Raw genomic sequence first — 22,868 nt, 5'->3', positions numbered from 1 at the left:
TAAAGGGGGGTTGGAAATCCCGCTGGGGAGGGAGCACCCTGTTCCTCCCCCTTGTTTCCCCACCCCCATTTAGCTGTAAATGCACTCCTTCTCATTTACAGCTTAAAACACACACACAAGTCAGCCCAATATTTTTTTAAAAAAAGCCCCCCACTAACCTTAGAAGAGGGGGCGCGGATGCTTCCAGGCAGCCCGGACCTGCCATGTAAGTGCTTGGGTGGGCGGGCGACGGCAGCGACCGGAAAGCCCGCAATTGCGCTCCTTCTGATGAGGAGGTGTTGTATCCTTCCCCCCATACCACTTTTCTCATAGCATTTTTACCATTCATTCACAGAACCCCCACACTTGGCACTGTTTATCAATAGCATTCATAACTATAGTTATAATATGACTGCTTTTTATTTATTTTACGGGCAGTTTGGGGGTTTGACTACACAGGAAAGGGACAAAATAGTGGCTCATTATGCATACTTTCCCTAGGAATGGCAATTTCTTTTAGCCATTTAAGGAATGTGGCAAGACGTATTGTCCTTTCTTGGCCTGAAAGAATCATGTCTTTCTAGGATTCCAAAACAGAATCACTATTCCCCCCTTCAATGAATTATTCACTGAATGGTGACGTACTTCAGCATACCCCTCTGGGCTACAGGGGAGCCCTTTAAATTACTTTTGGATCCTGTTCAAAAACCACCGAAGAAGAGCTGTCTAGGGCCTCCATCATGGGGAATTCCCCGTCTCCAAGCTAAAAGTAAGCTTGGGTGTGTCTTCCTCCCCATATTCGATTAAAGCACCATGGAAGACTCTTGGGGACCCTCTCCCTCACTTGCCTGAGTGAGTAGTCAAAGGGAAACTTTCCCCCTGATTTTGGACATGTGGGATTTGAGGGGGAGAGGTTTGGGGAGGCTGTGATGTATAGATCAGTATTTGAACATAGGAACTGAAACCTCTCTTTCTCTCCTCCCCTCTCCTTTTTTCAGTTCAAATAAGCTAGAACAAACCCTGTTAGGTTCTTTGGATCTGCTATAGTATAGGAAGTATAGGAAGCACACCATCTGAGAATCCGTGATTTCCTTGTTCATGGCAACCTGATAAAATATTTGAACAAAACAATGTTTATTTCAACAGCCTTGGAGCTAAGCTGAAACGTTTGGCTAATTCAGGCAAAAAGGGAGTTGCCTTTATATACGTTTTGTCTGGCAAAGAAAGAAAGAATAAAAAGACAATTCTGGTTAACAGTGGGACTATTCAGGATCTGGAAAATATTGTTGGCTCTCAGAATTGTGGAGGAAACTGACAATACAAATTCCAAGACTGAAGGCTCCCAAGGTATACTAGTTAGTACATTGACATCCATAGCAATGCATCCGTGGAACATGAGGATTAAATTAACTAAACTCTCGAGAGGAAACGCCAGAAATCAGTTCTGTCTTTGAATGTCACAACTGCAGGGGCTGAGCTACTTGCAGAACCTTTTAAGGTAGCATTTGGTTAGAGAAGAAGGGGCAGTGCCGCTTGGAATCAAGAATAAACATAGTTTTGCTAGTTAACACTTAAGAGATCACTCACTGGCTCCTTTATTTTAAAAACAATGCTGTCTCCTTTTATAATGCCAGAGCTTTGTGGAACAATACAAAACCACTTCTTGAAATGCTGATCTGGGGTGGGGGGAAGAAAAAGAAAAGAAAAACCATGGAGAGTTTCTTGGTGATTTTCAGTGCTGTTGCATTGACTTCCTATAGCATGAGAGAGGTTGTTGATGTGAAGAACTAAGAGTTATTTGATGAAAGGTATTTTGATTGTCATCCACAATGGCCGCAACAGCTGTATTCTGTTACACATTTTGTGGTTGACTGGCGTGTCTCTAAAATCTATTTATTATTCAGATCAATAAATGGATTCATGGATTTTTGATCAGGTTATAGAAACTGAATTTAAGTAGAGATAGCTTTGATAAAAGGTGTTCCCTGCTGATGACATTGTTGAGAGGACTTCTCTTGGTTAAACAGCACAATATCATTGGTACAGAGCACAATATCATCGGTACAGAGATAATAGATTAGAAGAAGTAGAAGTAGGGCTACCATACCTTTATACTGTTTAAGGTTAGTACATATTTTCAAGTCTGTACACAATCATTTGAAAACATATTTATTTGTTAAATGTATAGCCCACTTTTCTTCCCTTGCCCAAGGTGGTATACATGATCCCCCCCTCTCCATTTTTATCCTCACAACAACCCTGTGAGGTAGGTTAGGATGAGAGTCAGTGACTAGCCCAAAGTCACCCAGTGAACCTCATGGCAAGTGGGGACTAGAACCCTGACCTCCTGAGTCCCGGTCCAACACTCTAACCACTACACCACACTGGCTTTATGGATAGAGTTTGTCCATACTTTTTGTTGTTTCAGTATTGCTTCTCATAAGAAAGAAAACACCAATGGAAAATAGTAATGTTCACATGAATGATGAATCATAGAAGTTAAGTTTGCCACTTTAGCAAATTAAATTCAGAGATATGTTCTGTGCAGCTATACAGCAATCTTTATTAACAAAAGTCCATATCATTAATACAGCATTGCTAACTAGGAAATTTCCCCCTGGCACAAGGAAATCCGAGTAAAAATTTGTACAAAGGGAAGAAAGCAATTTCCTTGCTTGAACATCTCCCTACTCCCAGTTTCCAAATTATAATAACCACTAAACAGTACTAATTTCATATTTAATAATTACAATTAATCAGTAATGGGACTAGATAAACATGATTGTCCTGTGGTTGGTATAAGATCCTTGATGCCTCACCTAATTTTGACTCACTGACAATGTATGACTGGATTGTCTATAATTTGCCAAGTTTAAAACTGGCACTGCTAATTGGATGCATTAACAAGTCAATTAATCCACAAAATGATGAAGGCAAAGTATTTGGATTGAAGTGAATTAAGCCTGCTAAAATCAATGGGATTTATAGCAGAATCCTACATGATACTGTACTACCATATATGTTATTAAACTCCAGCCTAACTTAGGGTACAGTCCTATACTGGAGTTACACCAGCTTGGGGGCTTTGGGATTTAGTGGAAGCCCAACCAGTGCAACACAGGATATGCTGCCAACATGTCAGCTACACCCACAAAACGCAGTCAGCAGTGTGATGTGGCTGCAAAAAAGGCAAGTACAATTTTAGGTTGCATCCATCAATGGCTTTCTAAATCACAGGAATGAATAGTTCTATTCTAACCTGCACTTGTCAGGACTCACCTCCAATACTGTGTCCAGTTTTGGACACCACACTTTAAAAAGGATTCAGATAAATCAGAACAAGTTCTGAGAAGGGCAACAAAGATGCTTGGGGACTAGAAACAAAGTCCTACAAGGAAAGGTTGAAGGAACTGATATGTTTAGCCTTGAGAAGAGAAGACGGAGGGATGGTAGCATTTTGTAAGAGGGCTACAGCTTATTCTCTAACATCCAAGACTGTAGGATATGAAATGTCACGCTCAAGTCACAGGAAGTCAGATTTTAGTTGAATATCAGGAAATACTTCCTAATAGTCAGAGCAGTCAGGCAATGAAAACAACTTTCTAGAGAGGTGATGAGCTCTGAATACCATCACTATTCAGAAAGAGATTCATGAAGAGGTATTCAGGAAGAGATTGGACAGGCATCTGCCAGGGATGCTCTGAACTGGATTCCTGCACTGAGCGGCAGGTTGGACTTGATGGCCTAAATGGCCTCTTCCAATTCTATGATTCCCCTGATAAGCTAGCAGAAGGACCGAAATAGGGTGGAGACACCAAGAGCATGGTGGAGGAGTACGTCTATGCTAAATTCTATACCATTCATGCCACAACTTTATACCAGATACAGAGCCAGAAATTTCCCTTCCTTTGATACTTTTTACAGGTGTATTTACAAGTGGTTAGTAAATCCATTGTTTATTTTCCCATTTTAGCAGCCATCAGACTTGTACCTGTGCCTGCATACCTCAGTTTTCCTCCTGTCTCAGAGTTAAGCTGAATTTGAAACACTTTTTGACAAATGTAAATTTAAGTCCACTTTCCCCAACAGGTTGTCCTCCAGATGTTTTGAACGACAGGCTCTGACATTCCTGGCCTTTCGCCATATTGGCTGGGGCTGATGTGAGTTGAAGTCCAAAGCATCCGAAGGGCATCAGGTTTGGGAAGGCTGATTTAAGTTATTGGGTGTACCATTACCCTATCTCATTCACATTTTACAGGTGAGTTTTCCCACTGCTTTCTCCGTGTTTTTTTCTTACCATGGAAACCCATTAAAGGGGTGGGGAGGCATAACTGCTGCTATTATTTGTGCACACTTATACAGCAGTAAATAAAACTGTCACACATAGCTCCAATATGTGTGATTAGCTGAATGTTTTGTTTGGCTCTCAGAAGTGAACTCAGTGGAACTTACTCCCAGGTAAGTGGGTATAGGATTACAGCCTCAGTTAAGGAAATCCAAACCTTCTGTTAAGGTCATTTATTTACCCAGGAATGAATAGTTCCTTCAGTATTTATATGTCCTATGTTCTCTCCAGCTTCTTAGGCAAAGGTCTTTAACTTTATTTACTACCCAATAGGGGTGCCCAGGATTCAACCTCAGACCTTCTGGGCACAGAAAGCATGTGCTCCCTTTTTTTCTCAGGAGCTCAATGTGGCACAGATTGAGTGTGTCTGTTTGTTCTCACAGTAGCCCTTTAAGGTAGGTTAAGATGGTGGAAAGTGAGTTCAGTTTCATGGCTGAGCAGGAATTTGAACTAATGTCCCTTCAGTCTAAGGAGCTGCCTTCACGGCGCTGCTCTGCTGCCAAACCCCACTCACTCGCTGGTGCGCAGCGGCAGTAACTTGTCCTAATGAGGGGAGGCACTGCATGCTTCCCAGTGGCCACTAGGCTGGCAGGGCCCTCCCCCTCCTGCAGCTTGTGGTGACCAATAGGAGGTTGCGTTCTGCCCAGAAACACTCCTGGAGTTGCCCCAATCAGGACAGACTGGCGGAAGAGCCAGGCTGACCTCGCTGTGGTTGGAAAAGTCAGGGTAAATGTCCAATTTTTCAGCCACACATCTTTGCCTCTTTGCCCTGCCCTGGGGTGGCTTCGATTTTGCGGCTGCATCATCTAAATGATACAATGTGGCTTTGGAGCCACCCCGGGGCAAAGGTGACGTCAAGACAGCCCCCAAAAGTCTACCTGCTATACACGAATTGGCTCTCTTGGTTTTGTGGAACCCCTCCATCCCCTTGCACAGGGCCTTTCCTCAAAGTGTCACAAACAATAAAAGCTCATTTGTTAATTCTTTGTTGTGCACAGTCTGCAAGTCTTTCCTCAGGGTTGTGCTTCTCTATGTGGATGTCGCATTCTTTCCAAGCACTTGAAAGCACAATATATTGCATCTGGGAAAATGAGATAAATCACCCAGATGTTTCTTATTGCACAAGCTTATGGAGCCAGGAATGCAGTTGTGTCTGACTGGGGGAAACTAATGGACATTTCCTGTAACATCCTCAAAGAGGCATTGGTGGGGAAACCCAAACTCTTCTCAGGGAAAAGAGGGTCCAAGCAGCTGATCGCTGGTAAGAACCAGCAGCTGTTCCAAAGGGTGAAGGGGATCTGATGGGCTACTTTCTGCTATTCCTGTCAGTCACCAAGTTTGCTCGCTTGTTTGATACTTGTGTACTCTCCTGCTTTACAGTTCTAAGAGCTGTATTACACAAGTATGTTAATTGGCTGTTAATCAGCTGTATCTACTTTCAGTTTCGTCACAGAAAGATGGTGACGAAGCACTACACCTGGAGCGTTTCCTGTCTTGCTTTCCCACTGCATAACTTCTAGGTGGCACTGTGGTATAGAGGATTAGTGTAAATACAAGGATGAAAGTTCACTTTTGCTTTCACAATTAAACACCTCGTGGGTAGGGAATTATGAGCACATGTGTAGAAAAGCTCTCATACTGAAATCCTAATAAAAACACTATTTAAAAAAAAACCAATTACTATTATGACTTCTCTTTCTCTCTCTGGGTGCTTCCAGATGATTGAGGCTTTTATTATGCAACCACCTTACCTCATTCACAAGGGATCCATGCATCATGATCCTCCACCCATGTTTTCCTACATTTTCTTCCACCTTTTTTTTTTTTTAATCAGAGAAAACTCATTGAGGAGGGAAAGATGGAATGGCTGCACAATGTCTTCAACTGGTAGAATCATCATCTCTCATAATTAGAAGCTGCTTGTTCTTCAGGGAGCCAAATCTCATGCAGCAGTGGGTCGGGCTTCTATACCTATAAAAGCTTGTGTGAAAAAGGACATTGGCACATGCAGATTTTCTCCCCACTGCAGCACGGTGGCATGATAAGCAGAACTCCCTAAAATTCTCTCTTCTACACATTTCTTAAAGCAGTGGTGGGGAACCTGTGGCCCTCGAGGTATTTTGGCCTACAGCTCCCATCAGCCCTAGCCAGCATAGCCAATGCTGAGGAATTATCTCAGTTGTAAGTCAAAACATCTGGAGGGCCACAGTTTGCCCACCCGTTTTAAAGGCACAGAAGTCTACCCTGTTCTCTATGGCATCTAAACACCTTCTGTGGATTCCCCATCTTCCTTTGCTGATCTGTATATCTAGGCATTTTTTTAAAAAGAGGATAAACAGCAGGACACAGCCCTCTCCCCCACTGCCTCAGTTACATTATGTAATTGTAATATGATATTAAACTATTTCCATTAGGCTGGAGCTTGTATAATAATAGCACAAAAGATTAAATGAGCCTGGAATATACAGCCTTCCCCAACCTGGCACCCTTTAGACGTGTTAGACTACAACTCCCAGCTTCCCTAGCCAACCATGCTGGCTGGGGATACTGGGAGTTGTAGTTCAACTCATCTCGGGGGGCACTGGGTTGAGGAAAGCTGGTTATGAGGAACACGGGTTATGAGGAGGAAAGGCTGTCACACAAGCCCCTATAAACCAGCCTACAGCATCTGTTATCTGGGCCTAGATAAAATCTTATCAGTCTGCTTCAGCCACTACCGTTTGTACTTGCTTTGTCTTATGTTTATTTTGTTGATGGAAGAATTCTGTGGAATGCATATGCTTGCTTGATTTTTGTTCTGATTTGTTGGTTGCTTGAGCACAGACAAAAGTATTGTTTCTCACCAAATGTCATTGAGGTTTCTTTTATTGGCCTATCTTGTAAATAAAGCTCTTTTTTAAATAAATAAAAATAAAAAAGGAAACAAGCTTAAGAAACAGGTGAAAATGTAATACAGAGCAAACTTCGATTTTCCCTTCCTCCTGACTCCCTGCAAAGGAAACAAACATTGGTAAAGGTCAGGTCAAGCGCAGCTTTATCCTATTGCTTGTATAAGAGGAAATTCATTGGGGCTGACTCCCATGTAAGTGTGCATGTTGCAGCCACAGCAGCTGGTTAGAGAACAACATACCTAGCAACCTTCTCCAACCTGGGGTCCTCCAGCTGTTTTAGACGACAACTCCCACCATACTAACCATTGGCTATGTTGGCTGGGGCTGATGGGTGTTGAAGTCCAACCCAACCGGAGTGCACCAGCTTGGAGGAAGGCAGTTGTCGGCAGAAACGACGATCTTGAATCTCTGCTCATGCCAGCGCCTACAGGCTAACAATACAACCGCAGATGCCAGCCCATATGTGGGGTTCCCCTTGCTTGGAGCCTCGCTTATCTCTGCGGCTTTGAGACGATCTTCTGTGCTAAAAGGGGAAGTTTGCTGATTAGCTGTTCGGCTTGTCAATCACACGCCCGGGGAAATTCCGAGTAGGCGGTTGTGAGTCACGCTTCCTCCTTTGGGCAGCCCAGGCGGAGAGGAAGTAGACGAGATGTCAGCGGTGCCAAACGCAGTAGATCCGGGAGCTGCTTGGAGCCCCGTCCCGAGATCTTTGGCAGGTAGGACCAGCTCTTACGCCCCTCTGCCGCGCTTGCTCCCATGGGCGAAAGTCGAGTCCGTTGCCCCGGGGTGATAACCCTGGAAGGAGGGAGGGAGGGAGGCGTATTGTGCTGAGCGCTCGGGAGAGCATCGTTACCAGACTCCACTTGGATGCTGAGTGCAAGTGGGACTTGATGCTGAGTGCAAGTGGGACTTGCTGGAGAGATGTAAGGGGTGCCGCTCATATGTTGTGGAAGTAAGGGCACAGTCCTTCAAAACAAGATCAACCCAGTAAAGACTGGCTCTATTTCTGCTTTGAGAAGCGAATGTATTGCTCCTGAAGGTGACAGAGGATCCCAAAACGACGAAGAGCGTTGTGGCACCTTAAAGACAAACATATTTATTCTGGCAAAAGCTTTCGTGGACTGTAGCTCACTTCATATATTGCTCCATGAAAGCTTCTGCTAGAATAAATGTGTTAGTCTTTAAGGTGCTGTATGACTATTCGTTGTTTTTGTTGCAACGGATCGACATAGTTACTTTCTGGAAATTGTAACTTGGACCAGTTTCTTCTGTTTGGGAAATGATTTCCTTCTTACTTGCATTGTGTACATCATAGTTGTCCTGTTAGACAGCAGAACAGGCAGCTGTAGGTTTGTGCTGTGATCCTGAACACCAGAGTGAGTAATAAAAGTGGTTAGCACTGAAGACAAAGCTTGTGAATGTACATACTGTGTGCTGTTTGTCACCTTTATTTTATTTTATTTACTACATTTCTATACTGCCCGAAGCTCCCCGGGCAATTTGAAGATGTTAGGTTTAGGTCTGGTCCAGAGGTTAACTTTCTTTCAAAAGATAAAAGGAGCCTAGTAGTGACAATAACATTGTGCATGTCTCGGTTCCTGTTCACATAATATTACCTTCTCTTGTTTAAAAGGAGGTCAGATCTCTTATGTTAATGAGGTGAACACGTTTTGGAAGCATGGGTGGAAAGATCATGCCAGGCTGTGATGCCATGTAAATGAATAAAACAATTTACTAATTTCGAGCAGTTGACCTGCCTAGATACTTACAACATCTAGGGCCCAATAATTTTCACATAGTTCTACTGATTGCATTGAAGGTTACTCCCTGGTCAATGTGCATAGCATTATAGCCTTAACTTCATGCATTAATGTTAGTTCTATCCTCCTCCAAAGGGGTTCAGGATAGCATAGAAGGGGATATACTCTGTTTTTATTTTCATTTTATCTTGTACACCGCTCCAAAATTTTTCAATGGGGAGTGGTATATAAATATTCTAAATAAATAAATAAATAAACATACCATTTTATGCTCATATAATTACCGTGAGGTTAGGTTAGGAGATAGTGACCGCCCAGTGAGTTTCTTGGCTGAGCAGAGAATTGAACCCATTTCTCCTTGGTACAAGCCCAACACCCTTTCTATTATATCATCTGGGTGTTTCAGATCATTTTCTTGTTCTTTAGGTACTTTTCCTCTGTTTTACAGTTGAGGAAAATGAAGCTGAGGGTAAGTGCTTACAGTATGCATGTGATAGTGAACCTAAGTCTGCAGTGCTATTCATGCTTGCTTGGGAATATGGTCAAATGCAGCCTGCCCTAACTGGGTGCCCTCAAGATGTTTTGGACTTCCAACTCCCACCAGCCCTAGCCAACATGGTCAATAGTGAGGAACGCTGGGAGTTGTGATCTGAAACATCAGGAGGGTAACCAGGTTGGGGAAGACTGCCCCAGTGGGAGTAAAAATGCATGAAATTGGGTTGGAAGTCTGAATTCACATATTTGGACTTGCTACAGAGTTACCTGCAAATATTTCATGGGGAGTAACTTTGAAAGAAGAGAAAGGTATAGCTTAACTTTAAGAGCGATTACTCTGATAAACATTAACTCAGGTTCTTCAAAATGTAAACTCATATTGTTTATACCACTGTAAAATTATAGTCAAGGAAAGGGTAAAGCACATCATAATCTTGCTGTGGTCTAACTGTGTAGTTCTGTTACTTCTTTTCAAACTCTTAGTGGCCTTTGATTCAGGTGACCGAAGTATCCTACTGGCTTGACTATATCAGTACACTGGCTTGGCTCTTACGGATGGAGTCAGTTCCAGAGAATAACATTGGGTGACTGTGCCTCAACCTCTGGCAGTTGAATTCTTGGGTGCCAGAGGCTTGTATTCCGCCTCCATTGTTTTTCACCATCTATATGCAGCCTTTCGGAGAGATTATTAATTGATTTGGGGCAGTATGCTGATCTCACCCAGGACTATTTATCCTTAACATCTGTATCAGGAGAATCCATGTGCATTTTGAATCAATGCCTGGCTACAATTATGGGCTGATTATGGGCTAAAAAACTGAGCTTGAATCCTGATAAAATAGGATTCAGGTCCAGGAATTAGGGTGTTTGCTTGTTCTGGACAGGGTTGCACTCCTGCTGAAGGAGCAGGCACGGGGTTTGGACATTGTCCTGGATCTGTCCTTGTCACTGGAGGTTCAGGTGACCTCAGTGTGTCAGAGTACCCATTATCACCTTTAGTTGGGGTGCCAGCTGCAGTCATTCCTGGATGGGATAGGCTAGCCACTGTGATGCATGCACTGGTAACCTCACAGCTGGACTACTGTAACGTGGTCAAGACTTTCCTCTACTCCCAGGCATTTAAAGGCATTGAACGTTAAGTTTGTTTTTTAATGGACTCCAGAATTGTTGTTTTAAATGGATGCTGCTGTTTTTATACTGTTGTTTTTATGTCTCTGATGGTTTTTAAATTTTGTATATTTTTAATGTTTACTGTGTAAAAATGTAATTAAATAAATAAATAACGTGCTGTATTTGGGACTGCCTTGTGCCCGGTTGAGAAGCTGCAGCTAGTACAGAATGCAGTAGCTAGGATGCCCAGTGTTAAAAGAATGCCTGTGTTAGAAGAACTGCACTGGCTGCCTATTAGGTTTCTGATCCATGTTCAAGGTTCTTATGTTGACATACCTAACCCTTAAGCTATGCAAGTCCAGCATATTTAGCAGAACGCCTGCCCCTATATATTCCTAGCTGAACCCTGAGATCTTCCGAAGAGGCATTAATGGTTGTTCCATGACCTATAGGATATCACAAAATGGGCATTTTCTTTAGTGCCACTCACTTTCTGGAACACTCTCCCATGCATGGTCTGAGAAGCAGAAACTGTGCCAAGTTTCAAATACCTCTTGAAAATGTTTCTGGTTATATGGGTTTTACCTAGCCTGTAACGGACTATGACACTACTCTGTTGTGTTGTTGTTGTTGCTATAATGTTTTAAATTTAATTTTGGCTTTATTGTAAAGCATATGCATTTTAATGCAAACTGCTTAGAGATTTGATTATATCATGCATCATAAATGAATTAATAAATAAAAGCATGCATTAAAACAGATCCAAGGGGTTTCCACTTTTACTTTTCTATGTGGGAATTTGCTGAAGTGGTCATCCAACAGGGTAGCAAGTACATTCTGTGGACATTCTCACATCTTTGCACAGGTAATGGGCATTGCAGATGGGTAGTTAGTTGCTGTTTTATAGGCCAATTTTTTTAAAAATCCCATAGGCTAAATGTGAGTCAGCATGAAGTTGATGCACAATCACACTGTGTCAACAGCAGCAGTGCAGGCATGCACCTTCTAGTGTCTGTCAATTTTTTTTTACTTATTATTCTAATATGCTTTTACTTCTAACATAGAAGTTGGATTTATTTATTTATTTATTTATTTATTACATTTCTATACCGCCCAATAGCCGGAGCTCTCTGGGCAGTTTTGAGAATATATTTGCTTCTTTAAGAGTCCTATCATGCCAGCTATTCATTCCCATGGGTCTTTAGCAAGAATAGGCAACTAGTTGCCCTCCAGATGTTGTTGGAATGCAATTCCCATCAGCCCTAGCCAGCATAGCCAATTTTGTGGGTGATGGGACTTGCAGTCCAAGAGCATCTGGAGGGCCACAGCTTGCCCACTCCTGGTCTTCAGAGTTTTAAGCAATAAGATCTTCAACCCTAGTTTACTCATTTCCCCCAAGCTACATTTGCTCTTGGCACAGGCAATACAGATTATTAAATACCACCACAATAATATTGGAATACTAGCACTGGTATTTTTGGTGTGTAAGCACTTTCATTGATGGCATTATTAGATTAACAGTGCAACCCTGTCCATTCCTACTTAGAAGTAGGTTGCCTTGAGTTCAGTAGGACTTAATCCAAGGTGAATAGGCATTTATTTATTTATTTATTTATTACATTTCTATACCACCCAATAGCCGAAGCTCTCTGGGCGGTTCACAAGGCATAGTATTGTAGCCTCAATATGTCAGTGTTATTACCTCCCCCAGGGGTGCTATTGGTTGTGTGTATTGCCCAGCCCTCCTAAACACGAGTGGTTTGATAATCCTGCTTTCCTCTTTTCATGCAATCCAAGGGTTACTTGAAGAGTTATTCTGGGAATGGAGCAGATGGGATTATGACTCTCGGGTTACGTGCTGACGCTATAAGCAAGGCTGAAATCGCTTTTAGTTTTCTTTTTTTGAGAATGAGATCATCTTGGAAGGGTTCACTTTTGAGTAGCTTTCTGATAGAGTAGCCTTCCAAGCTATCCTTGTGTTTCACCAGGCTAAATCCTTTTCTTCCAGTGTTGCAGCATGCATCTTGTACTGGGATTTTCCTGTAAAGGCTATAAAACGCCATAGATTCATATTTTAAATGGATAGTCTGACGTTCTTAGTAGTCCTCCTTGCAAGGCATGGAGATAGACAAGTAGGTTTGTGATGGAGGTATATTTTGAGACACTCTTATCCAGCAAAGCCAAATTGGTGGTGGTGGTGGGAATGTTACAGTCCTCAAAAAATAAATCTAGTACTCCCTGTCTGGTATCTGACACTGTACACCCCAAAATACTCGCCTTTCTCTTTAATCCATGGATTCCATCCTTGCCTTCTTCAGACTGAAATTATACCTCCTACGCCGGACACTCTAATACAGGGCTGGGGAATCTCTTTCAGCCTGAGGGCCAAATTCAGTTTTGGAGAAGATCTTGGGAGGCTGCATTCCAGTGGTGGACCTGACTGAAGGCAAAGGACATGAGGCCAAAGGGAAAGGAGGCAGGGGCAAAATACAAAATTACCCAAGCAAAAAACCTGGCAGTAACTAAGCCTTAGTGAGGCATCTCGGTCTTTTGGAATGGGGGGAACTGCACAAAAGCTGAGACACTAACAAATGATTGGTGTTTGGGAGGAAGGGGATGGGGCCATCTGGGGAACCATAGAGGGCTGGATTTGCCCCCCTTGCCTGAGGTTTGCCATCCATGCTGTAATATAATCTTCCAAACACCCTTTAATCCCACTTCCAGAGCAGGGTATGACCAACCGACCACTGACCCAGGGTCTTTAAGCTTTTTGTACTTGATAAAGGTTTGCCTTTATACATCTCATTCAGAGCCTATTCAGATCTCATGCTACGCAACCGTGGATCACTCAAACAGGTGATCCACAGTGGCTTAGTGTGTGTGGGTGGGTTTTCTCTCCAACAATTATTCAAATACTCACCCTGCATAACCACCTTCTGCAGTAGGGGTAATGGGCTGCAGGGGTGGTTTGTGCTTGATGTGTAGGGTCCCTCATCGGTTGCGCCAGCTGTGAAAAAATCCTGGCCAATCATAGAGCTAGCTGGCAAGAGCATCCACCACTTCTGGCGATGCTCTAGTCAGCATGGACTTCCTCGGTGGTCACCTTCACATAGTGATGGATAGAGCAGCTGGTGTCCACCTTTCCCTGCTGTGATGGCCACTGGGATTAGCGGCAGCCAGTGGGGGCACGCAGATCTACCCATAGAGTGGGGAGGGGTATGTGAGCCATGGGGTGGCACGGGGTTGCTGCTCATGTGATGGGTGAACTTGCAGTGGGTTTCTTAACCCCTTCCTGTTCTGTAGTTACCCTACCACCCTCCCCCTGTGTGTGTGTGTGAATGGGGCCTTAGGCTCATTTCAACTACTGCCTGAAGCCTCTTGGACACAGGCTTGTACCTCCTTCCCATTAGCAGCTTTGATTATAAGAAGATGTCTCTCTATCTATTGCTGTACATCAAACCCCTCTGTGCTTTTATTGGACTATGCTGGGAGAACAGCATATGCTGAAGAATGCGCTCTGATCTTACTAGTCCTAATGCCATAATGACCTGGTTGGCGCATAATGACAACACAGAATATTGGTTGAAAGTTAGGTTGTTGTTGAATCATAGGCTGTCTTTATTGAAAACCCGGCACTATGGTTTAACTGTGGGTTATTAACTATGAACAACCCAGCAACAAACCATGGGTTCTCTTCCTGGGTTCACACAAGATGACAACACATGCTCAAGTATGAGTATGGGGTTAGCGTGGGTTGTCACTGACCCACTGACTGTGGGTTGTGAATCCAGTCATCTAAAAAACCATGGTTTGTTAACCACAAATAACCCACATTCACAACCCAATAACAAACCATGGGTTCTCTTCATGGAATATTTGTGGCTAGCAATACATGGCTTGTTAGAATGACTGGATTCAAACAATAAAACAACCAATGGTTCAGTGACAACTCACACTAAACCCATACTCAGTCTTGAGTGTGGGATGGTTGTGTTGTATGAACCCATTCATTGTGAAACCAATGTGTGAAGAGGGGCGTTAATTTTAATACCGTCACGGTTTCTTGGTCAAGTTGATCAGGCCTTGTGGTCTTGCTTACCACAAGAAAAAGTGATTGGGTACCTCGCAGGACCATTTCTTCCCCACCCAATTTACTGACTGAAGACAGTGGGGTAGGGGAATGCACATATACTTTCTTGCAGCCCCTTTTAAAAATATATATAATCACTCTCTCGATGCTGCTTTTTGCCCATTTGGGGGGAAATACAGGTATCAGGTCAAATTTTTCATCATCCAGTTAACTAAAGAGAACAGGGACAAGTTGCAGATAAAATTCTAAGAACGTAAGTTGATCCATGTTGGATCAGACTAAATGCGTTTCTGGTCCAGCATTCTGTTTGCACAGTGGCCAACCAGGTGCCTATGGGAAGCCCACAGGTAGGCTATGAGAACAGTAGCACCCTCCCGCTCATGTTCCACAGCAACTCGTATACCTAGGCATACTGCCTCTGATCCTGGAGGTCATGAATAGCAGACTTTGCTAGCTTTGTGATCTGTGAATTTTAATGTCCTTTTAAAACTATCGAATGTTGTGTCCTTCACCACATCTTGTTTAAATCCACAGATTAGCAACTTCATCACCTATGCATCCCTCCCTTTTTCATTATGCAAGGCTTTTAATAACCTGATCCTGCTCCCTTCCCAAAAAACATGGAATAAAAATCCAGTATCTTGGTTTTGTATCACTTCCCTTACTTCCCTGTTCTCACTTTGCACTGCTTTATGGAACTGTGTGTCTTCTTGTTTTGTATTGGTCTGTTGACTGTAAATAAAGAATGATGATGATATTTGATAACAAATTCCATAGTTGTGCACTAGATGAAGAAATATTTCCTTTTATCTGTCCTGAATCTCCCTCCCTTCAGTTTCACTAGCTGACCTGGATTCCACTTTCTCCATGCCTGCATGATTTTATACACCTCTGTCATGTTCTCCCTTACTCACGTTTTTCTAAGCTAAAGAGCCCCAAGTCTTGCAATCTTTTCTCGTAGAGAAATTGCTCCAAAAAACCCTGATCATTTTGGTTGCCCATTGCTTCACCTTCCCCCGCAATACAATACCCTTTTTGAAGTGCTGTCAGCCGAACTGTACATATTACTCCAATTGTGGTTGCACCATATATTTGTACATAAGGGCATTATGGTCTTGGCAGCATTACGTTCTCAGACCCATATGTCCCAGCACATGCCATTTTTCACTGCTTACTACAGTAGTTTGCTACACTTGTGTAAGTAGGTGTGTGGGCTTTTAAATAGAAAGGTCAGTGTACTATGTATCTTTTTGCAGATTGTGCAAGGCAGGGCTAGTGGGAGGAAGGAACAGTGTAGCCAACAGATGTAGCTGTGCCAGGCTTTCTACATACTAGAGAGTTGTCTTTGGCATTATAAATCTGCCAAGAGCACTATTGTCTGCTCTTCTGTGACATTTGCCTTCCCCCTTTTTTTTTAGCCTTGCTCTGTTGTAGCCTTCAATTTTCTCTCTTATAAATGTGATTGTTAACCATCCTTTCTATGTGGAAGGATATGGATGTCCACAAAAATGGCCAATTCAGTAGGGCTTGCAAAAATTCTTTTTGGCTTGTTCAGTAAAATGAATTTTAGAACTGTGCTGTCATGTGTAAAAGTGAAAAATTCCCACAAATTAGAGATCTGCTCTAATTTCCTGTGTTATTGGTACACCATCTCCAATCTACTACTCTGTAACACCTAATTAGTGCCAACTGTGATTCCATATTTTCTTTGCAGTGTGTGAAGAACCTATATTCTTATCTGTGGCTCATAATAACCTACCATCATCTGAACTCCTTTTTCTTGAAATCTTATGATCATTTTGCAGTTCCCATGGCAATGGAGGTTGCAGTAGGGTTTTCTTCTTTTTCTGTTTTAATTTGCCTTTTTCTTTCATATGGCGTTCAGGTTCTCTGATTCATGCTCTGGAACAAGCTGGTTGGGAATTGGATCTGTGGCCCCCTAGAACAGCCATCTCTAATCTGGCTGAGAATGATGGGAGTTGTTGTCCAACACATCTGGAGGGTCCCAATTGGGGGAAAGCTCTTGGTTCATATTTCCTGGAAACAGTTCTTCATCTCTCTTATGTTCTTGGGACGACTTATGTCAGAAAGACTGCTGTGGGTTGTTTTGGTTGTATATTTTGGTTTATGTTGATGTTTTTTTGCACCCAAATTGCAATGTTTGAGCAAGATCTTAGCAAAATCCATTGCTTAAAATGTGCAGGGTTTCTGAATTGGAGAGGTAACCGAGGTAGCAATTCCAGGATGGAGTATTTGTATTTATTTTATATATCTATTACAGATATTTATATTCTGCTCTAATTGCCTGACAATTTTCAGAGCAGCTCACAATTAAATCAGTTCTCACAAAAATAAAACACGAAAACACATTTTTAATGCTGCATTGGTATATTCAGAATAAAAACAAATACAGATTCAGATTAAAAGACCTGAGAGAAAACCATCTGTAGCCCAATGCCAATAGAGGTAATTGGCATGTTAGTGTAGTCTTGGACACTGGCTAATCTCTTAAGGATTAGTGAATTTTGAGTGCAGGAATTTGTTTTGGCTACTAGGGCTGAATGGAGCTTGCAGTCCTTTCACACAGAAATCCACTCCTGATTACGCCAAGCTTTCTTCCTTGTAATAGTATAATTTGGAGTGAACGGTGGGGGAGTCACTTCGTTGCTGTTGTTATTATTAAACAATTAGGAGTCAGAAATTCTTGCTCTCCCACTGCAATTCTTCCAGGGACCCTCCAGTAGATTCATATGACCTTCTGCTGCCCCTGCGCCCCCACCCTAAAAGATCTGGGCAGAGCAAAAGGTGCAACCTAATTTAGGAGAACGAGATGCTTTTTAGTTGTTGCTCTTGTTAGGCACTTTGGAGTCAAAGCCCCTTGCTGATCTATTGCAAATCTTCCAGAGGTCTACAACTACAGCTTTAGCTATGGGGGCAGTATATAAATGTAAATCATCATCATCATTCTTCTTTCCACCCTTGCTTTAAGACATGGGATTGAAAACCTCAGTGATCCAATCTTCTCCCAGAAGCTGCAGTGTGGGTTTTCTGCTTGCCAGCCATTCCTTCCTTCCTTGCTTTTCAGTCTTAAAACAAAAACCCCTGACTTCTCTTTCACCCACTCCTGTCCCCCAGCTCTTTCCTCCCACTCCTGTCCCCCAGCTCTTTCCTGTCTTGTACTTTTGTGTCTAACACTTTGAGGCGAGTTGTGGGCCGGTTTGCGCTGGCGGCACAGTCGTTTCGGTAGGCAAAGTGGAGAAAAGGTGGGCTAGGTTGAGTTACCTTGCGGTTTCTCCTCGACTTTCACAACTCTGCAGACACTACTGTCTCATGATCTAGTGTGAGGGGGTGTTTCTTCCTGACAACGCCATGATTTCAAAATAAGCATCTCTTCATCTTTGCATGTCTTTTTAAAAGAAAAAAATAGCCAAGGTGACTGCTCTTGGTCCTACTCATGAAATGGTCATTTTTTGCTTTTTATATACCCCTCAGAATGTCCCAGTGAACACATTCAGACAATATGAGTTTGTTGGTGGGAACAAGGACATGAGCCAGAAATATCTGAGGGCCCATCTCCATGTGTCTGCCTCCCTTCATGTATAAAACGGGGGAGCGGTTTCTATGCTCTTCATGAAAAGAAATACATGGGGAAGGGGTGTGAAACCCATTTTATCCCACTCCATTACCACTCTGCTGCAGGGTGCTGAACCTCTTTTGGCCTGTGGGCTGAATTCCATTTCGGAAAAGCTCTTGGGAACTGCATTCCCCTGAAATGGAATGCAATGGAGAGTCCTCTCTTCTCTGTGTGCTACTTTTTCTGCAAAGAACAAACAAAACCCTCTCTGGCACTTCACACCCACTTTATATATGAACAGGGCAGGCATATACCTAGTTTAGCCCAAAGATCCCCTTCCCTCATATTCCCACTGGTGTGACAGCCGCTTCTTTATTTGGGATTCTACCATTAGACCTGCTTACCTTTTTGAGCTTCTTCAGATGGTGGTGGTGGGGGAATTGCATTCCCTTACTGTGGCTCTGCGTCCTGCATCTCTTCCAGTTCTGCAAGAAGCTGTAATTACACAAGGGAGAGAGCGGCGACCACATGGCTTGTATAGCCTCAATACAGTTGAATGAGATAGTTCCCTCTAGTGGGCATTTTGTAGCGCAACTCTGCCTGCACACAGCAGGAAAACCTGACAAATATCAATTTATCTGAGAAGACTTGGGTTTTCTGAGATTTTACTTTTAGTTCTAGAACGGGAAAAATGGAGCGGGAGACGCACAGGAAGCTGATGGTGGCGTCAGAACGACCTGTGAACGTCCATGAGTTAGGAGCATGCTATAAAATGCAGGTGAAAAACACAACCATATGGACGGGTGCAATGGGTGTGTGTCTTTGGACTACTGCAATGTATTGTGCATGGGGCTGGCTGCCTGTTGAAAATTTTCAGTTGACTCAAAGGATGGCTGCGACACTGCTAACTGGGACTGAGTTGTTGTTGTTGTTGTTGTTATTATTCTGCCTTTTTCTCTCTTGCAGGGAGCCTGAGGTGGCTTACATAGTCGCCCTCCTCTCTGTTTTATCCTTGCAACAGCCCTGTGAGGTAGGTTAGGCTTAGAGTCAGTGACTGGCCCAAAGTTACCCAGTGAGCTTCATGGTCAAGTGGGGAATAGAACTCGGATCGTCCAAGTCCCAATTCAGTGCTCTAACCACTACACCACACTGGCTCTGTTATGAGCCCCTCAATGGCAGCGCTTCACCATCTTCGCTGGCTCCCAGTCCATTTCCGGGACCAATGTTGGTTTTGCCCATCAAGGCCCTTTTATGAGTACTTGAGGGGCTGCCCTCCACCATAACCTTGAGATACTTGGAGGTCCTTCTCTGAGTACCCTTGCTGTGTGAGGTGCTGCTGTGTTGTTTTTGGGAGTGAGCTAGTGCCCTAGCTGTGGAATGCCCTACTAAGAGAGGCTTGTCTGGTACCTACCTTGCCTTCATTTCAGTGCCTGGTGAAGACTTTTGAATATTCCTAGGCCTTTGGATCTGTTTTAACTTTAAGGCATTTTTACTCTCCGCAACGGTGTATTTACTCTGATGCTGTATTTGTGCAACCTTTTGGCTTCTTAAAGGAAGATGGGATGGGGATGTTCATCTCTGTGTGTGGAGATCATCTCCATTCTATAGCTCACTGTGTACAAGTTATGCTGGTTTTCAAAAGCCAGAAACCCTCTATTGCAGCCTTTCTCAACCTGGGGCGCTCCAGATGTGTTGGACTACAACTCCCAGAATGCCCCAGCCAGCTCTGCTGGCTGGGGCATTCTGGGAGATGCAGTCCAACACATCTGGAGTGCCCCAGGTTGAGAACCACTGCTCTATTGCATGTCCTTGAGTATCACCTAATGGCCCGTACTCTGCCAGCTAACAATTTACTTATAGAAAGATAAAGTTCTCAACTGTGGGAGTACGAATTTAGCAACAGTGGAATCTAGAGCAAGAACATTGCATGACAGAAAAGCACTTACAAACCCAGCGCACACTTGCAGCCACGCACGTGATCTCTGCATTGGCAGACTACTGAAAGCATCTGGCTCGTTGGTTGGTGTATGAGTAATGCAGTGAGGATGGCAGTTCCTTGCGTATTTTAAGATCAAGGTGGCTTTGCTGCCCTCTTCTCATATTCCAAAGGCCTTTTGGATTAGCTAGTTTATGATGGAACTAGTAAGGATGTCAAATGGGTTAGTCATGCTAAGAGCTTTTGGAGGCTAGAATTGTTATGGCTGCATCAGTTACAGTTAAATTAGTTCAATTCTTTCATAGTTTTAGATGTGCAGAAACTGGTGCTCCACTAGGCTGTTTCTTTAAGGATTATTTATAAACACAGTTCTGTGTGGATTTGATTTAAGAACATAAGAAGAGCCGTGCTGGATCAGACCAGTGGCCTATCTAATACAGCATTCTGTTCTCATGTTGCCCAACCTGAGGCCTGATTGAGAAACCCACAAGCAGGACATGAGCGCAATAGCATCCTCCTGCTCAAGTTCCTCAGCAACTGGTACTATGAGGGAAACTGCCTCTGATCCTGGACGTAGCATATAGCCATCATGACTGGTTGCCATTGATAGCCTTATCCTCCATGAATTTGTCTAATCCCTTTTAAAAGTGTCCCAAGTTGGTGGGCATCGCTACAAGTTCAGGAAGCAAATTACAACAGTTCAACTTGCCTCTTTTGATTGGCTTTGGCAAATTTCAGTTTCAGCAGAAAGGAAGGTCTCCTACTTGGGGGGGGGGAGAGGGGAGAGGGGGCAGCGGCGTTTGTGCTCTATGTGATTGGCACACTCAAGAGGGACACACACACGCAGACTACATTTCTCTTTTTTGAATTTTATCATTTTTATTTTTCCAACAACATCTAAACGAACATCACACATAATACATACACACACATACATATAGCAACTACAGTTACACTAAAAAACATTTAGGGATGAGGTTAGGATACATTTTTCTTTTGCCCTCTTCATGCCAGAAATGCCCCTTAATTTCTTAATTGCCCTTCCACATAATTTACATACATTAGATTCACAGAGTTGTTTCTTTTCCCTTTCCCCCTCTTAATCTAAAATCCACAAACAAATACATCATTTTTCTCTGTCTCTTTCAAATATTCTATCAAAGGTCGCAGACTACATCTCTTGAGCAGCTTCCTGTCAGTTGCTCGCATTCTCCAGAAATAGATGCTTTACTCATGGGTCACCTGGTGAGGCAGTGACTCTGTCTCACTGCTTTGATATGCTTTCTGCTTCATTGTCAGCTGGGCCTGAATCTGCCGACTTCTCCTTGATTGGCTCTCGCAGCGGGCGCTGTGCAGAGCAGGAGCGCTGGAATGAATCCGTCCTGTGCCGAGGATACTGGTGCAAACAAGCCGAGCGAGTGCTGCTGCTTATGTCATTTGTCACCATTGCCATCTCCTCAATCATGCAAAAGCTGTCCAATTGCAGAAGGCTTTTATGCGGGTCTCGTGCAAAGCCTTATAAGGAGTTTAACTTCAAGCACCACCAATGGTCTCTGCTATAAGAGCGCAAGATGAACTCTTCTGGATTAAACCAACAGACAGTGTAGTTGAGCATTCTGTTTCCAACCGTGGACAGCCAAATGCATCTGGGAAACGTAAAGGCAGGGCAGGGCACAAAGGCAGGACTCTCAGCATTTCAGATGTATGCCATTCAGGGGTATATTGCCTCTGCCCATGGAGGTTCTCTTTAGAGTGAGCATGGCTAACAACAGACCATTTTTTCTTTTGGAAGGTTTGTAGTGGTGCATTCAGGCTGGCAATTTGCCATGCAAGCTGCTCCTGGTAATTGTGCAAAGAGATGGTAGAGTCCATGGAATGATCTCCCTGAGGAGGCCCACCTGGCACCAACATTGCTATTATTTGGGCACCAGGTCAAGACTTTTCTCTTTTCCCAGGCATTTAGCAGCATGTGATGAGATTTTAATTGATCCTGGATCTATTTTTTAGGTTTGGCTGATTGCTCAAAGTTGTTTTTAGATATATATTGCTATGGGGTGGTATATGTGTTTTTACAGCTTTAAATTTTGTGTATCATTTTTAATGTTTTAATCTTTTGTAAACTACCCAAAGAGCTTCAGCTATGGAGTGGTATCGAAATGTAAATTATTATTATTATTATTAATAATAATAATAATAATAATTTTATAATATTATTAATATTATTTATAATTTTAAATTTTATTTTATTATTTATAATAATAATAATAATAATAATTATAATAATAGGTAATAAGGAGCCTTCCAGATGTTTTGGACTACATCTCTCATCGGCCTCAACCAGGATGGCCAATGGTCAGTCATTGGGAGTTGTAATCCAAAACACCTGGCACCCTTAGTATACGGATGTCCGTCACTGAGAAATCCGGTCCTTTTGGGGCTTGCTGGATTTCCATGGCATTTCTGACTTGGCTTGCATTTGCAAATGAAGCTGCTGGTTTTTCCTGAAACTTTTCCCAGTTTTTTTTTAAAATGCGTAATTTGGGCAAATTGCAGCTGCAAATTGCATCATTTGCACAAATTTGTATAAATTTCTGTTTATACAAACTTGAAAAAAAAGGCCTGGAAACTCCACAAACAGGCCCACCTTGATGCAGATCCAGTTGGGGCAGCTCATGGGGAAACGAGCCA

The 22,868-nt window shown here is 43.0% G+C and overlaps 1 protein-coding gene across 6 annotated transcripts in view; it reads left to right on the top strand.

The window, feature by feature from the left end:
- The first annotated feature begins 740 nt into the window (after nucleotides 1-740).
- TNIP1 (TNFAIP3 interacting protein 1) overlaps nucleotides 741-22,868 on the top strand; it is a 71,095-nt gene continuing 48,967 nt past the window's right edge. For 2 of the 6 annotated variants that reach the window (XM_063120875.1, XM_063120870.1), the window contains exon 1: nucleotides 741-831. The gene's annotated coding sequence lies outside the window, so the exon portion shown is untranslated. Of the gene's footprint in view, nucleotides 832-7,841; nucleotides 7,932-9,422; nucleotides 9,445-22,868 lie in introns of those variants that run through there. The other 4 variants (XM_063120873.1, XM_063120874.1, XM_063120871.1 and 1 more) reach the window with 3 other exon arrangements.

This window comes from Elgaria multicarinata, chromosome 3 (assembly GCF_023053635.1).
Source record: "Elgaria multicarinata webbii isolate HBS135686 ecotype San Diego chromosome 3, rElgMul1.1.pri, whole genome shotgun sequence".
NCBI classification, from domain to species: Eukaryota; Metazoa; Chordata; class Lepidosauria; order Squamata; family Anguidae; genus Elgaria; species Elgaria multicarinata.
This window is presented reverse-complemented; position numbering and strand designations above follow the sequence as displayed.